The sequence below is a fragment of the Aquarana catesbeiana genome, linkage group LG04 (assembly GCF_042186555.1).
Source record: "Aquarana catesbeiana isolate 2022-GZ linkage group LG04, ASM4218655v1, whole genome shotgun sequence".
NCBI lineage: Eukaryota > Metazoa > Chordata > Amphibia > Anura > Ranidae > Aquarana > Aquarana catesbeiana.
Genome location: NC_133327.1, coordinates 44,972,560 through 44,989,481, shown reverse-complemented (window position 1 = coordinate 44,989,481; position 16,922 = coordinate 44,972,560). Strand labels below are relative to the sequence as shown.

At 44.7% G+C, this 16,922-nt stretch overlaps 1 pseudogene; it reads right to left on the bottom strand.

Annotated features, from left to right (window-relative positions):
- Positions 1-16,340, bottom strand: part of LOC141139219 (squalene synthase-like) — a 112,549-nt pseudogene extending 96,209 nt beyond the window's left edge.
- Positions 16,341-16,922: the final 582 nt, after the last annotated feature.

Here is a 16,922-nt window from a genome sequence, read left to right as displayed (position 1 = left end):
GAAGGCATACCAATTCAGTATAGTATTGCACCTGCGCTTTGAGGGCCTGGGACGTAGAAGTAAGCTTCTCCTCTTCCCCTGATTCGTTGGACTGTACCTGATCCCTATCCTCAGATAGGGATATTTCCTCATTATCAGAATGCTCATCTGATAGGGAACCCAAAGCAGAGAGAGGGGATCTACCCCTTTTTCTGCTATTTTTTAAGGAAGCTGTGACAAAGGTAGTAATCCTTCCTTCTAAACCATCCAATGCAGCCTTCAAAGCGTCTTCTGTGACATAAACAGGGACTGAAACATTGGGAGAGGCTGCAAAACCTGACAGGGGTACCGACTCATCCTGTGAGCCTGCCTCCAGTCTTGTAGGGGGGAATGGTATCCTGCAGGCATGTCCAGAACCCCTAGATGTAGGCGCTGATTTTCTGGTGCCTCTTTTACCTCCCCCTGAAGTCCTCTTATGAGGAGACATAGTTCTAAGCTGCAAAGCAGAGGTACTAGTGTAAAGTGCAATCACTGTTGTGCTATAGCCTTACAATATAAACATTAACTACAAACTGCACAACCTGATGCCGAGTAGATGTCTAAGGTTGTCTTGGATCCGATCCACTGAGATGCTTACTGCCCACAGCTCTGTGTCCCACCACGTACAGGAGCTCTGGCGCCTTGGGCATTGCGCCTGCACACTGGCGCGCCATGCACACCACATGTGCACGGTGCTGCAACCATGCCCCCCCTCCTTCCCCGTCGACCCTGTCGTAAAAGCTTTCCCCCTGCGCGTGCGAGTAGGACCATCATGGCGGTGGCCTGGGTGAGGGGGGAGAAAGGAGACCACCTGAGGACTGCGTGGGATCCCCCCTTTTCAGTTTATGTGGCAGAGCCTGCAGCGGAGGAGGTGAGCGGCTTCTTAGACCAACTTCACTGAGCGTGTATCCTGGAAGGCATGTAAGTATACACCAGGTATGTCTCTTACTTCCTCTAGTGGCGTAAAACAGGTAAGACATACAAACTACTCACAGAAGATAATCCATAATGTAAACTTTAGGATTGTCTTCACTTACCTTTTCCCCACCGCAGGAACTGCAGAGAACAGACAGATTCCAGCCTTCACCTATCACGGCGGGTAGCGTTGTGCCAACCTTCAGGGTTCTGGGTTCCTACTCCCAGGATCCTCTTCCCTGGACCTGTAGAAGACTCTGCCAGAAAATTTTCGTGCCACTGTTATATAAGTACACCAAAGCCTGGATCCCAGAGCCCAGACCTCCAAGGAGAGACATTACAGGCAAAACCTTGTATCTTCTTATCACGAGGCCCGAGTACCATCCATCTTAAGCGTTTTTACTATTGGCCCGAGGTATGGATCCGGTTGTATAGCTCCTAGGTCCTCGCAGAGACCATCAACCTTCAGACCATCAATAGAGCCTTCTTCTTAGCACATCTTCAATGTGATCAACCACCTTAGACACTGGCAAAAAAAACTGAGGTACCCTCCATATGGGAGGGGTTATATAGGGGAGGAACTCACTTTGTAATTAGGGTTACCAGTGTCCAATCACCTGAAGGTACTATCTAACCCACTAAGTAATTACCAAGCCTCTGTGTCCCGTGATGTATGAACAAGAAACTACCTTTTTTAATAGCAGTGATTTTAAGTGAAACAATAAAAATTATATATTCCTTTAAATATTGTGCCTGGGGGTCCCCTTAGTCTGCCTGTAAAGTGTCGCATCTGTCTGATGTGTTTTACAGTTCCGCAGCAAAATTACATTTCTAAAAGGAAAAAATTTAATCAAAACTTGCTCGTGGCTGTAATGTATTGCCGGCTCCCGGTAATAAAAATCAGGGAAAAAATCTGCGTGGGCCCCCCCCCAGTCCATACCAGGCCCTTTGGGTCTGGTATGGATATTAAGGGGAACTCCACGCCAAAATTTTAAATAAAATTGGCGTGGGGTCCTCCCCAAAATCCATACCAGACCCTTATCTGAGCATGCAGCCTGGAGGACAGGATGGGGTGGGGGGGGCGAGCGAGCGCCCCCCCGCTCCTGAACCATACCAGGTCACATGCCCTCAACATGTCCCCCCCAAAGCATCAACATGGGGACAAGGGCCTCATCTCCAGAACCCTTGCCCGGTGGTTGTGGGGGTCTGCGTGTGGGGGGGCTTATCGGAATCTGGAAGCCCCCTTTAACAAGGGGCCCCCAGATCAAAAGAAAAAATTTACATCCATTGTTACGCCGCCCGACCGACCCATAAAAAAATAAATATATATCTATATATATGTAAGCAGTCTTATATAGTGTGGGGCGTGGACTTGCTGAGCCATGATTGGCTAAAGGCACCCTGATTGGCCAAAGCATGCAGGTCAGGTGCATGCTTTGGCCAATCATCAGACATCAATGCACTGCGATCTTGCAGTGCATTATGGGGCGTTCTGCGGCACGTGAATTTGCCGCAAACGCCCCATAATGTTCGGGATTCGGCGAATGGGCGAACACCAGATGTTCGAGTCGAACTTACAATCCCTAGTCTCAAGTCAGTCCTCATACAGCACATCCTGTACTAGTGGGTGGACCATAAAAGACCTATTAGGTTTCTTGGTTTTGGGAAGAAATTTCTTACTGGTGACCTTGGGTCTAGCAGATGGTGATGATTCTAGCTGCAAACAAAAGTCCACCAACACTTTAATGGTTTCTTTTAGGTTGGTAGAGAGAGAGAGGACAACTGCCCATCCTCCCAAAATGCATTCAGGTTCCAAAGATTCACCTTCCACTTCCTCATCTTCCTCCCCTTCTTTTTGGTCGGAAAATCAGACATTTACTCAGCAGGGGACATGGACTGGCAGCATTTACACATTGAGTGTTCTGCAGTCTCTATGAGAGTAGACACTTTCCCCATCAAGTATGCCATAGAGGCTGAAAATTCCTCTTGAGCTTAAAAGAAGGAATGGAGGTTACCCAAGGAGATAAGGAGAGACTCTGAAGTGTAGAGAGGTCCAAAGACCCAGACGTTTTGACAGGAACCCTCATCATGATCCTGTGCTCCGTGTGCTGGCCTGCCCCTTCATCCCACTTTCCTTCTGTCTGATGTCTGCCATGAGGGTAAGGGGATTCCTCGATCAGTGTAGAGATTATTGTTACAGAGCAAAAAGAGTTCAGCTGTCTTATGTTCCACTACTGAAGCTGCTGGTAAAGGCTGACGCAGAGACCTGAGACCACAATCTGGAGCAGAGAAATGTGCTCAAGATGGAGCCTGGAGCCAGTGGGAGGCCTGTGTACCTCTTACCATTGGCGGGAGTATAAACACAGTATGGCCATTGTGCACTCATATGTGTCAAAGCCAAAATCGACTTGCTATATGTAAAGTTGTGCATGCTATGTTTATGGCCACAACAAACCTTTTAGAGTGGAACTTGCTAGGCCATAGTCACGATAGAAGTGTCACAGCCACCCTGCAATGCACTGTTCTTGGGCTGAGGTGCTCTTGACGCCCACCCCATGGTGCCAAGGCAAGGGCCCCCTGTTCCAGGACTATCCCCAGGATAGGGGGGCTTGGGTGTGATGTTGAGGGTGACTACACAGAGAAAGGGGCAAAGCCCTGGACTTACCATGCCAGGGTAGAGGCACCTTCCCAGGGGATAGACCACTAGGTGGAAATTCCTTGCTTTGCCCACTTCAGAAGGGCTTACTCTCTCCTTCATGATGAAGGTCTTCAAGGACTGGAGGTACTGGATATGTAGAGTACTCTGCAGCTAACTACACCAGGTTGCACTACTGTGCTGAGGCTGAGTGCCACATGCAGAGTGGTGGCAATCAGTGGTGTAGTATAGTCCTTTTGCACTTCACAGGCTATCTGGCAAGAGGACACAGCACCAGCCACTTCCAGGGCTGGATCTTAAATACTCTCCCAGAGGACATGCCAAGCATCATTTTAGGAAACTTGAAGTTCTGGCAGGAATTTTGCAAGTACCATAGAAGTTCTGGGAGGGCATTTTGGAGCACCACTGGAAATATTGGCAGGGATTCTGAGTGCAAGACTTATCAAAGTCCAGCTACGAGCACCATAGGAAGTATTGGCAGAGATTGAAAAGTCCTGGCAGAAGGTCCTGTGGACCTGGAGTTCCTGGGAATCCTGTGTACTGCCCGAATAGGCTACCATTGTTAAAATGTATAGTTTTTTGGTCTCCCTGTAGCCAGGGAGAGCAATGATCTTTTAATAGTGTCTGTTCTGGGTCCTGTTGGTGCAAGCTGGGTTACTTTCCCCTGCATCCCACGTTGCTATGGGATATAGTGTGGGAAAGAACCCAGACCCTGGCCCCCATATTAATACTTCTCCAGCCAATCCTTGGTCAATGGAATGAGTGACCAGCAGGGGGATGAGAGGGCTAGGATTTAAAACAAAGGTCTCTTGTTCCTGGGGGAGTAAGACCCAGCCAGGGGGCTGTGGTATTCCTGGGAGACAACTTGAAGCTACAAGAATCCTGCTTGTGGTCCCAGCTTCTGTTTGTCTGGGGGACATCTGGCCTAGCCTCCTAAAAATTGCAGAGAGCTCATCTACATATCCAGGACACAGGAAAATGAAGTACAGAAACTAACTGATACTGCAGGCAGCTACACAATACACAGTATTCAGGAAACAGCACCAGCCTATTGGACTTGGAGATTTTCTTTAGCTTGATTTGGGAGAGCTTATTCTTTGTACATAGAGGACTATTCTCCTGTTGAGGAGTCCCTGTTTAATACCACCACCATACCTTCAAAAGGGGGTGCAGACATGGCAATAGTTCAGATTTAGTATCCTCTACTGCAAGTTGTTGAAGTTTCTTGGAGAATCCTTATGCCCTGTACACACGATCGGACATTGATTGGACATTCCGACAACAAAATCCACTGATTTTTTCCGACGGATGTTGGCTCAAACTTGTCTTGCATACACATGGTCGCACAAAATTGTTGGAAAATCCGATTATTCTGAACGCGGTGACGTAAAACACGTACGTTGGGACTATAAACGGGGCAGTAGCCAATAGCTTTCGTCTCTTAATTTATTCTGAGCATGCGTGGCACTTTGTGCGTCGGAATTGTCCACCCACGCTCGGAATTTACGCAAACGGATTTTGTTGTTGGAAAATTTTATAGCCTGCTCTCAAACTTTGTGTGTCGGAAATTCCGACGGAAAAAGTCCGATGGAGCCCACATACGATTGGAATTTCCGAAAACACAATCCGATCGCACTTTTTCCGTCGGGCATTAGGCTCGCCCTCACCCTATCCCAGTTCTTTAACAAAAGAACTATAAAATGAAATGTACAGACTGTTCCATGATTTTAGTGACTGTGGATTACCGTGTGCCTATCAGGGAAAAGAACCTGGGACCAAACAGCCAGACCAGTCCTGGCTCTGTGCTACACCTGGAAATTGAGAGATGGGAAGTATAGAAGTGTGCTCTGGAAATGCAGAGGAAGGTGATAAGACAGATCTCTTCCTCCACTGACCAGCAATATAAGAAAACACTGCAATGGCCATTTAAGGGGGCACTTCACCACTAGCCACCAACAGAAGGGGCACTTCACCACTAGCCACCAATAAAAGAGGCACTTCACCACTACCCACCAACAGAAGGGTCACTTCACCACTAGCCATCAACAGAAAGGGGCACTTCACCACTAGCCACCAACAGAAAGGGGCACTTCACCACTAACCACCAATATAAGATGATCCTAGTGACAATAATTGTAAAGAAGTAATACACTGACCACTGCTGTAAGTGGACAACAACTAACAATAATTCATACACAGTGCTGATGCGATCTACTGAATAGTCCAAAAACGTACTTTGAAATGAAAAATAATGCCATGGTAGCATGGTTCACATACATGAGTCCCTATCTTTACTCACAGTTGGGAAATCCTCAAGCACTTGGCGAGTATGCTTCTTGCTGTCCATGAACCTCCAGTCAGGCTGGTACAGTAGATTGTGAAAGTTTTTCAGAATGGGGATCTTGGTCTCCAGACTGATAGTCATGTCGTCCTCCACAGTGTCCATAGCCCTCATAACCAGATAGAAGATACAGAATATGTGCCTAAGGGGTAGAGACAGAAGACAGCTCCTTACAATCTAATAATACAATTTGTGCAACCCAAATGCAATCCACCCTCTAGTGATGCCCACTTCTGTTTAAATCACTAGTACATGCTACTTCTGTTGTTAGCATCCTAGGGTGGTATTTACAGCTACTTAAAAATGAAATACAAATAAACTAGTACATGCTGCTTCTGTTGATGGTATCCTAGGGTGCTATTCCAGCTACCTAAAAATGAAATACAATGCCCATAAGCTAGATTGACCCCATCAGCTGATAAGGCACTGATGCTTGTGCAACTCAGACAAAAAAAAATTTTAAATAAATTCCCAAATTTTCCAAAAACAGTATTTTCTAAAAATCGTATTTAACAGACAATACACTCACCGAAGCTCCCCTTCCAAGGCCTGGGTGACTGGCGAGTAGCTCCTGCCTGTCTCATTCAAATATTTGTAGCAGGTCTGCAGGCTCTCACTCATGGGATCCTGTTGGAAAAGAGGATGGATGGAACCTACAAAGCAATTGTACACAGCTTTCCGGGTCTGCACAACCGGCGACCCGCTCCCACTGTCATTGGACACAGCGGGACCCTATCAGCGGGTCCGATGGACCCAATCTCTGCCACGACATGACAATCGTTCCCAACAGAGGCATAACAGCGGTCTGCCTATGTAAACAAGACAGTTCGCCGTTCTGTTAGTAGGGAAGACAGAGATCCTGTGTTTCTGCTAAGCAGGAACACGGATCTCTGCCTTCCCACAGTTAAAGCTCCCCCCTACACAGTTCGCAAGCACTCCCTAGGAACACATTTAACCCTTTGATTGCCCCTGATGTTAACCCCTTAACTGCCAGTGTCATTAGTACAATGACAGTGCATATTGTTTAGCACTAATCACTGTATTGGTGTCACTGGTCTCCAAAAAAGTATCAAAAGTGTGATTTAGTGTTCGATTTGTCCACCGCAATGTTGCAGTCCTGCTATTATGCCGCATACACACGATAGGAAATGCCGCCAGCAAAAGACCGATGTGAGCTTTTTGGTCGGAAAATGTGACAGTGTGTATGCTCCATCCGACTTTTGCTGGCGGCATTTCTGCCAGCAAAAGATTGAGAGCAGGTTCTCTATTTTTAAGTTGGAAAAAGTTCCTATCCGAAAATGCATTCGTCTGTAGCAATTCCGACTCGCAAAATTCCTACGCATGCTCAGAAACAATTCGACGCATTCTTGGAAGCATTGAACTTCATTTTCTGGGCTCGTCGTAGTGTTGTACGGCACCGCGTTGACGGTCGAAAGTTCAGAGAACTTTTGTGTGACTGTGTGTATGCAAGCCAAGCTTGAGCGGAAATCCATCGGAAAAACCATCCAAGATTTTTCCGACGGAAATTACGCTTGTGCGTACGGGGCATAAGTCGCTGATCGCTGCCATTAATAGTAAAAAAATAAATAAATAAAAGTTCCATAAAAATGTCATATAGTTTGTAGATGCTATAACTTTTGCGCAAACCAATCAATATACGCTTTGGGGATTTTTTATTTCTAAAGATTTTTATTACATTTTCAAAGCAATTGGTACAAACAATTCTGTGATGGATTGTTGACAATTCAACACAGCAAAATGTTCTAATCAGGCACAATTAGATATACACGAATTAAAGGATCATAGTCTATACATGAGCACTTGTAACATCGCTCTCGATATTCTATAACTTTGCTAATGTGAGTAACAGTGTACAACAAAGAATAGCAGGCGAGTAGCAAAAATTGTTTTGTGAAATTGAGCAATCGAGGTATCGCAGGTACTAAGTGGTAGGTGTCACCAGACTGCCCAAACGTATGCATCCGGTTTTCTTATGCCCCGTACACACGATCGGAAATTCCCCCAGCAAAAGTCCGATGTGAGCTTTTGGTCGGAAATTCCGACCGTGTGTATGCTCCATCGGACTTTTGCTGGCGGAATTCCCGCCAGCAAAAAGATTGAGAGCAGGTTCTCTATTTTTCGGTCGGAAAAAGTTCCAATCGTCTGTACCAATTCCGACGCAGAAAATTCCTACGCATGCTTGGAAACAATTCGACGCATGCTCGGAAGTAGGGTTGTCCCGATACCGATACTAGTATCGGTATCGGCACCGATACCGAGCATTTGCCCGAGTACTTGTACTCGGGCAAATGCTCCCGATGCTTCCCCCGATACCTGGAAGACAGCTGTGATGGGCGCGTGGGGGAGTTACAAGATTCTCCCCCAGCGGCTTTTAGCAGTTTTAGTGACATACAGCGGTGATCGCTCACCACTGACTGTCACTGCATCCTCCTCCATGCCCCCTCCGTTCCTCTGTCCCCCTCCGCTGTCCCCCTCTGTTCCTCTCTCCTTCCCTGTGTCTCTCCACTGTCCCCCTCCGTTCCTCTCTCCTTTTCTGTCCCCCTCCTCTGTCCCCTCCGTTCTGCTGTGTCTCTCCGCTGTCCCCTCTGTTCCTCTTTCCTTCCCTGTGTCTCTCCGCTGTCCCCTCCGTTCCCCTCTCCTTCTCTGTCCCCTCCGTTCTGCTGTCTCTCTCCGCTGTGTGAATGGACAGAGTCAGCTGACTCTGTCCATTCACATAACTGAAACATTGTAACCTCCTGTGATTACGATGTGTCAGTTTATGAATGGAGAGGAGCCGCTGTCTTCTCTCCATTCATTCTCAGTGCAGCTGAGGCTGCAGAGAAAGGGACTGGGGAATCTCTATCCTCGGTCTCTTTCTCTATCTCAAGGAGGAGATATCAGAGGTCTGTTAAGACCCCTGATATCTCACCAAAGCCCCCCAACAGGGCTGATTAAAAAAAAAAAACATATAAAGAATAAAAAAAATATTATTGTAAAAAATAAAAATTGTAAAAAAAAAAAAAAAAACACACACACACATACACCGTTCACCCCCCCCCCCCCAAAAAAAAGAAAACACTGTTAAAAAAAAAAAAAAAAAAAAACACTGTCACGTGACATTAAAAAAAAAGTATCGGTATCGGCGAGTACTTGAAAAAAAGTATCGGTACTTGTACTCGGTCCTAAAACAGTGCAATTGTCAGTTAAAATAATGCAGTGCCGTAGCGCAAAAAATGGCCTGGTCATGAAGGAGGGTAAAGCTTACGGAGCTGAAGTGGTTAAAGTGTTACTAAACCCACAACAGTAAAATCAGTCTGTATATGCATAAAAGCAAGCTTGTTATACTCACTGTGGAACCTAAGGCATTAATACCCTGCGTTGTGTATAAAGGTTGTGTGATCCTGTATCCACAGATCCTCCTCTTCTTCCACTGACTCCAGACCATTTCCTGATAGAACAGAGCATTAGGGGACAGGCTTAACATGCTCAGTTTGGTGAGTATTGCTAGAGAGATTGTTTTTTTTCTTGGGAGAGTGCATGTGATCAGCACAGGGCCAATCAGCACTGTCCAGACTCCTTCTACAAGCTTTAACCAAACACTGATAGAAGTCATAAGACTGCTATTATACTGCTGATGGGAAAAGGTATTTAGCCATTTCTATTTACTAAAATAGTTACATTTCCATGTGTACTGTGGGAGATCAGATATAGTGAATGCAGGCTCCTGGGTTTTGTAACACTTTAACCACTTGCCGACCGCCTAACGTAGATATACTTCGGCAGAATGGCACGGGCAGGCAGAATCACGTACCTGTACGTGATCTGCCTCCCGCGGGCGGGGGGTCCGATCGGACCCCCCCCTCCGGTGCCAGCGGCGGTCGGCATTTGACTGGGAGCGTTGGGAGGCGAGGGGGAGACCATCCGATCGTGGCCCCCCCCTCGCGATCGCTCCCAGCCAATCGGAATCCTCCCCTGCCTGTGTGTAGTTTCACACAGGCAGAGGATGTGATGTCATCTCTCCTCGGCTTGGCAGTTTCCGTTCCAGCGCCGAGGAGAGAAGACATGTAAGTGCACAAAACACTACGCACACACAGTAGAACATGCCAGGCACATAAAACACCCCGATCCCCCCCCCCCAATCGCCCCCCAACCACCCCCCCCCTGTCACAAACTGACACCAAGCAGTATTTTTTTTTTTTTTTCTGATTACTGATTGGTGTCAGTTTGTGACAGTTACAGTGTTAGGGCAGTGAGTGTTAGGCCCCTTTAGGTCTAGGGTACCCCCCTAACCCCCCCTAATAAAGTTTTAACCCCTTGATCACCCCCTGTCACCAGTGTCACTAAGCGATCATTTTTCTGATCGCTGTATTAGTGTCGCTGGTGACGCTAGTTAGGGAGGTAAATATTTAGGTTCGCCGTCAGCGTTTTATAGCGTCAGGGACCCCCATATACTACCTAATAAATGTTTTAACCCCTTGATTGCCCCCTAGTTAACCCTTTCACCACTGATCACCGTATAAGTGTTACGGGTGACGCTGGTTAGTTCGTTTATTTTTTATAGTGTCAGGGCACCCGCCGTTTATTACCGAATAAAGGTTTAGCCCCCTGATCGCCCGGCGGTGATATGCGTCGCCCCAGGCAGCGTCAGATTAGTGCCAGTACCGCTAACACCCACGCACGCAGCATACGCCTCCCTTAGTGGTATAGTATCTGTACGGATCAATATCTGATCCGATCAGATCTATACTAGCGTCCCCAGCAGTTTAGGGTTCCCAAAAACGCAGTGTTAGCGGGATCAGCCCAGATACCCGCTAGCACCTGCGTTTTTCCCCTCCGCCCGGCCCAGCCCAGCCCACCCAAGTGCAGTATCGATCGATCACTGTCACTTACAAAACACTAAACAAATAACTGCAGCGTTCGCAGAGTCAGGCCTGATCCCTGCGATCGCTAACAGTTTTTTTTGTAGCGTTTTGGTGAACTGGCAAGCACCAGCGGCCTAGTACACCCCGGTCGTAGTCAAACCCGCACTGCAGTAACACTTGGTGACGTAGCGAGTCCCATAAGTGCAGTTCAAGCTGGTGAGGTGGCAAGCACAAGTAGTGTCCCGCTGCCACCAAAAAGACAAACACAGGCCCGTCGTGGCCATAATGCCCTTCCTGCTGCATTCGCCAATCCTAATTGGGAACCCACCACTTCTGCAGCGCCCGTACTTCCCCCATTCACATCCCCAACCAAATGCAGTCGGCTGCATGAGAGGCATTTTCTTTATGTCCTCCCGAGTACCCCTACCCAACGACCCCCCCAAAAAAGATGTCGTGTCTGCAGCAAGCGCGGATATAGGCGTGACACCCGCTATTATTGTCTCTCCTGTCTTGACAATCCTGGTCTTTGCATTGGTGAATGTTTTGAACGCTACCATTCACTAGTTGAGTATTAGCGTAGGGTACAGCATTGCACAGACTAGGCACACTTTCACAGGGTCTCCCAAGATGCCATCGCATTTTGAGAGACCCGAACCTGGAACCGGTTACAGTTATAAAAGTTAGTTACAAAAAAAAGTGTAAAAAAAAAAAAAAAACACAAACAAAAATATAAAATAAAAAATAATAGTTGTCGTTTTATTGTTCTTTCTCTCTCTATTCTCTCTATTGTTCTGCTCTTTTTTACTGTATTCTATTCTGCAATGTTTTATTGTTATTATGTTTTATCATGTTTGCTTTTCAGGTATGCAATTTTTTATACTTTACCGTTTACTGTGCTTTATTGTTAACCATTTTTTTGTCTTCAGGTACGCCATTCACGACTTTGAGTGGTTATACCAGAATGATGCCTACAGGTTTAGGTATCATCTTGGTATCATTCTTTTCAGCCAGCGGTCGGCTTTCATATAAAAGCAATCCTAGCAGCTAATTAGCCTCTAGACTGCTTTTACAAGCAGTGGGAGGGAATGCCCCCCCCCCAACGTCTTCCGTGTTTTTCTCTGGCTCTCCTGTCTCAACAGGGAACCTGAGAATGCAGCCGGTAATTCAGCCAACTGACCATAGAGCTGATCAGAGACCAGAGTGGCTCCAATCATCTCTATGGCCTAAGAAACCGGAAGCTACGAGCATTTTATGACTTAGATTTCGCCGGATGTAAACAGCGCCATTGGGAAATTGGGAAAGCATTTTATCACACCGATCTTGGTGTGGTCAGATGCTTTGAGGGCAGAGGAGAAATCTAGGGTCTAATAGACCCCAATTTTTTCAAAAAAGAGTACCTGTCACTACCTATTGCTATGATAGGGGATATTTACATTCCCTGAGATAACAATAAAAATGATTTATTATTAAATTTATTAAAAAAAAAAAAAAAAAATGAAAGGAACAGTTTTAAAATAAGATAAAAAAATAATAATAATAAAGAAAAAAAAAAAAAAAAAAAAGCACCCCTTTCCCCCCTGCTCTCGCGCTAAGGCGAACGCAAGCGTCGGTCTGGCGTCAAATGTAAACAGCAATTGCACCATGCATGTGAGGTATCACCGCGAACGTCAGATCGAGGGCAGTAATTTTAGCAGTAGACCTCCTCTGTAAATCTAAAGTGGTAACCTGTAAAGGCTTTTAAAGGCTTTTAAAAATGTATTTAGTTTGTCGCCACTGCACGTTTGTGCGCAATTTTAAAGCATGTCATGTTTGGTATCCATGTACTCGGCCTAAGATCATCTTTTTTATTTCATCAAACATTTGGGCAATATAGTGTGTTTTAGTGCATTAAAATTTAAAAAAGTGTGTTTTTTCCCCAAAAAATGCGTTTGAAAAATCGCTGTGCAAATACTGTGTGAAAAAAAAAAATGAAACACCCACCATTTTAATCTGTAGGGCATTTGCTTTAAAAAAATATATAATGTTTGGGGGTTCAAAGTAATTTTCTTGCAAAAAAAAATTATTTTTTTATGTAATCAAAAAGTGTCAGAAAGGGCTTTGTCTTCAAGTGGTTAGAAGAGTGGGTGATGTGTGACATAAGCTTCTAAATGTTGTGCATAAAATGCCAGGACAGTTCAAAACCCCCCCAAATGACCCCATTTTGGAAAGTAGACACCCCAAGCTATTTGCTGAGAGGCATGTCGAGTCCATGGAATATTTTATATTGTGAAACAAATTGCGGGAAAGAGACAATTTTTTATTTTTTTTATTTTTTTTTGCGCAAAGTTGTCACTAAATGATATATTGCTCAAACATGCCATGGCAATATGTGAAATTACACCCCAAAATGCATTCTGTTGCTTCTCCTGAGTACGGGGATACCACATGTGTGAGACTTTTTGGGAGCCTAGCCGCGTACGGGACCCCAAAAACCAAGCACCGCCTTCAGGCTTTCTAAGGCCGTAAATTTTTGATTTCACTCTTCACTGCCTATCACAGTTTCGGAGGCCATGGAATGCCCAGGTGGCAAAAAAACCCCCCAAATGACCCCATTTTGGAAAGTAGACATCCCAAGCTATTTGATGAGAGGTATAGTGAGTATTTTGCAGACCTCACTTTTTGTCACAAAGTTTTGAAAATTGAAAAAAGAAAAAAAAAAAATGTTTTTTCTCGTCTTTCTTTATTTTCAAAAACAAATGAGAGCTGCAAAATACTCACCATGCCTCTCAGCAAATAGCTTAGGGTGTCTACTTTCCAAAATGGGGTCATTTGGGGGGGGGTTTGTGCCACCTGGGCATTCCATGGCCTCCGAAACTGTGATAGGCAGTGAAGAGTGAAATAAAAAATTTACACCCTTAGAAATCCTGAAGGCGGTGATTGGTTTTCGGGGCCCCGTACGCGGCTAGGCTCCCAAAAAGTCCCACACATGTGGTATCCCCGTACTCAGGAGAAGTAGCTAAATGTATTTTGGGGTGCAATTCCACATATGCCCATGGCCTGTGTGAGCAATATATCATTTAGTGACAACTTTGTGCAAAAAAAAAAAATTTGTCACTTTCCCGCAACTTGTGTCAAAATATAAAACATTCCATGGACTCAACATGCCTCAAAGCAAATAGCTTGGGGTGTCTACTTTCCAAAATGGGGTCATTTGGGGGGGTTTTATGCCATCTGGGCATTTTATGTCCTTCAAAACTGTGATAGGTAGTGAGAAGTAAAATCAAAAATGTACGCCCTTAGAAATCCTGAAGGCAGTGATTGGTTTTCGGGGCCCCGTACATGGCTAGGCTCCCAAAAAGTCCCACACATGTGGTATCCCCATACTCAGGAGAAGCAGCTAAATGTATTTTGGGGTGCAATTCCACATATGCCCATGGCCTGTGTGAGCAATATATCATTTAGTGACAACTTTTTGTAATTTTTTTATTTTTTTTTGTCATTATTCAATCACTTGGGACAAAAAAAATGAATATTCAATGGGCTCAACATGCCTCTCAGCAATTTCCTTGGGGTGTCTACTTTCCAAAATGGGGTCATTTGTGGGAGTTTTGTACTGCCCTGCCATTTTAGCACCTCAAGAAACGACATAGGCAGTCATAAATTAAAGGCTGTGTAAATTCCAGAAAATGTACCCTAGTTTGTAGGCGCTATAACTTTTGCGCAAACCAATAAATATACACTTATTGACATTTTTTTTACCAAAGACATGTGGCCGAATACATTTTGGCCTAAATGTATGACTAAAATTGAGTTTATTGGATTTTTTTTAGAACAAAAAGTAGAAAATATCATTTTTTTTCAAAATTTTCAGTCTTTTTCCGTGTATAGCGCAAAAAATAAAAATGGCAGAGGTGATCAAATACCATCAAAAGAAAGCTCTATTTGTGGGAAGAAAAGGACACAAATTTCGTTTGGGTACAGCATTGCATGACCGCGCAATTAGCAGTTAAAGCGACGCAGTGCCAAATTGTAAAAAGTGCTCTGGTCAGGAAGGGGGTAAAATCTTCCGGGGCTGAAGTGGTTAAAGTGATTCTAAAGGTTCTCTGCATTTCATCTAACAATCGACTACCGTTGAACGGGGATGGCCATACAAGGATGGAAATAGGTGATGAGGAGATGATATGTAATTTCCTCACTGCCTGTTTTAACACTAAAAAGGCTGACAACCACTCAAAGTGCACGGCAGTTGCAGCACAGCTCTATACACTTAAATGGGTTGTATTTAGTGGCAGTACTGCCTGCCAAATGCAGCATGTGATTTATTTACTTCTTTTTAGTTATTTATTTTTACAAACTTTTTTATTTGAGGTAAATTGTGGTACAATAAGAGAATTCCAATAAAAGAAATACAATATAAAGGTTATTCAATAATATAACTTGTGTAAGATTGACATATAGAAAATACAATCGTTCTAGTATTTTTGTACGAAACAGTACGTACGTGTTCATTAGTATAAATAAACTTAAACCAAAAATATACAAATACTCATTTAAACATACATCTATTCTTTTTTTCTGGTAGGCCTTACAAAATGTAAGTGCTACTGAGATAATGGATAAATTAGATCAATTATTTGCAGGCCTGAATAATAATATTACACTATACAATTTTATAATAAAAAATGGGACTCCTGATTCACCCATGGTGATTTATTTTTTTCAAAGCAAAGAATAGTGTCTGTGGCATGTGACTGAAAAGGAAAAAAACAACCAAACAATATATCAATAATAGCAGTAGTCTAGATAAGATAATAGTCGATGAAAAATAAATAATAATAATAATAATGAATAGTAGTCCCAGCAATTGATGAAGGGGGTCAGTTCTTTGCGGCAGCTCCCTTGGGAGTAGAAGCAAACTCTGGAAAACAAGTAAAAGAAGAACAAGGCGCGCCAAACTAAGTGCAGCATGTGGCGAACAATTTATTTAGACGTTAAAAAAAAGCCAAATGGCTACTCACATGGCTTTATGTGAGTAGCCATTTGGCTTTTTTTACCTCTAAATAAATTGTTTGCCACATGCTGCACTTAGCTTGTTCTTCTTTTTCTGTGGCATGTGTACTGCCCCGAGCAGCCGCATGCCCTTCTTTAGATGGGCAGAAAAATTACATCTCTACCACCTGCTTCAATTACCCCCTCCCCATGCCCTAAAAGTGCACAGCGAGTATAATAATAAATACAGCAACTTTAATAGAGACTCCAAAAGAAAGAAGAGAAATCTAGATATTGGGCAAATGGGGGTGAATTTGACTTTAGTGGGCATCACACCCATTTTATAAATGCAACAAATCTGGTGAAAAAGTGGCAAATAACCTGATAAGCAAACATTGTCCTCTTCCCCTATGTGCCCCTTCCTAAGACAAGTGTACAGGGGTCCCCTCTGCTCAGCCTTACCTGCTCCACCTTGGCCAGGCCGCCCATCTTGTAACTGATGAGGTTGTAGATCACCTTGGGGTGGAAGCGCGACCTCAGGAACTCCATGGCCGGGGATGATCAACTCTCCGCAGTCGCCGCATCCACACGCTCCTGCCACTTTTATAGTAGCAGCAGCCGGCCCGCCCTCACCTGTCATCAGCAGCCAATCGCTGTGCGGAGGGGCAATGTAGAGGCGTGGCGTGCTGCTTTCAGTGACAGCTGGTCGGGTACTGTGCAGGTTGCGGTGCGTGGGTGCAGCCATACAGGAGACTGGCAGGGAATGCTGAGTTCTGTGTAGCTGTATTTCTCGTGTCTCTGGGGAGGAGACAGCACATTGATGGCTATGGGCAGCACCAGCTCAGCTTTTATTATGTATCCTCATGGTGTGAAACTGGAATGGTTAGGTTATTCCCATAGATGTTAGAAAAAAATTGCACTCACAAACCCAGGAGAAGGATTTCTCAAGGAATTTCTTGATTTATTGAGCTGATAGATATCAGATATGTAGACAGATGCTTGGCTAAGAATGGGAGTGAGAAAACACTGACTGCAGCTGCTCTCTGTAGCTCCTGACCTGATGTGTTGAACTGGTTAAAGGATAAATTCTCCTTTGGTAAGGTTACATGTTAGCCCCTTATTTAACATCCTGCTTGGCTCTCTTACATCCCCGGAGGACAAT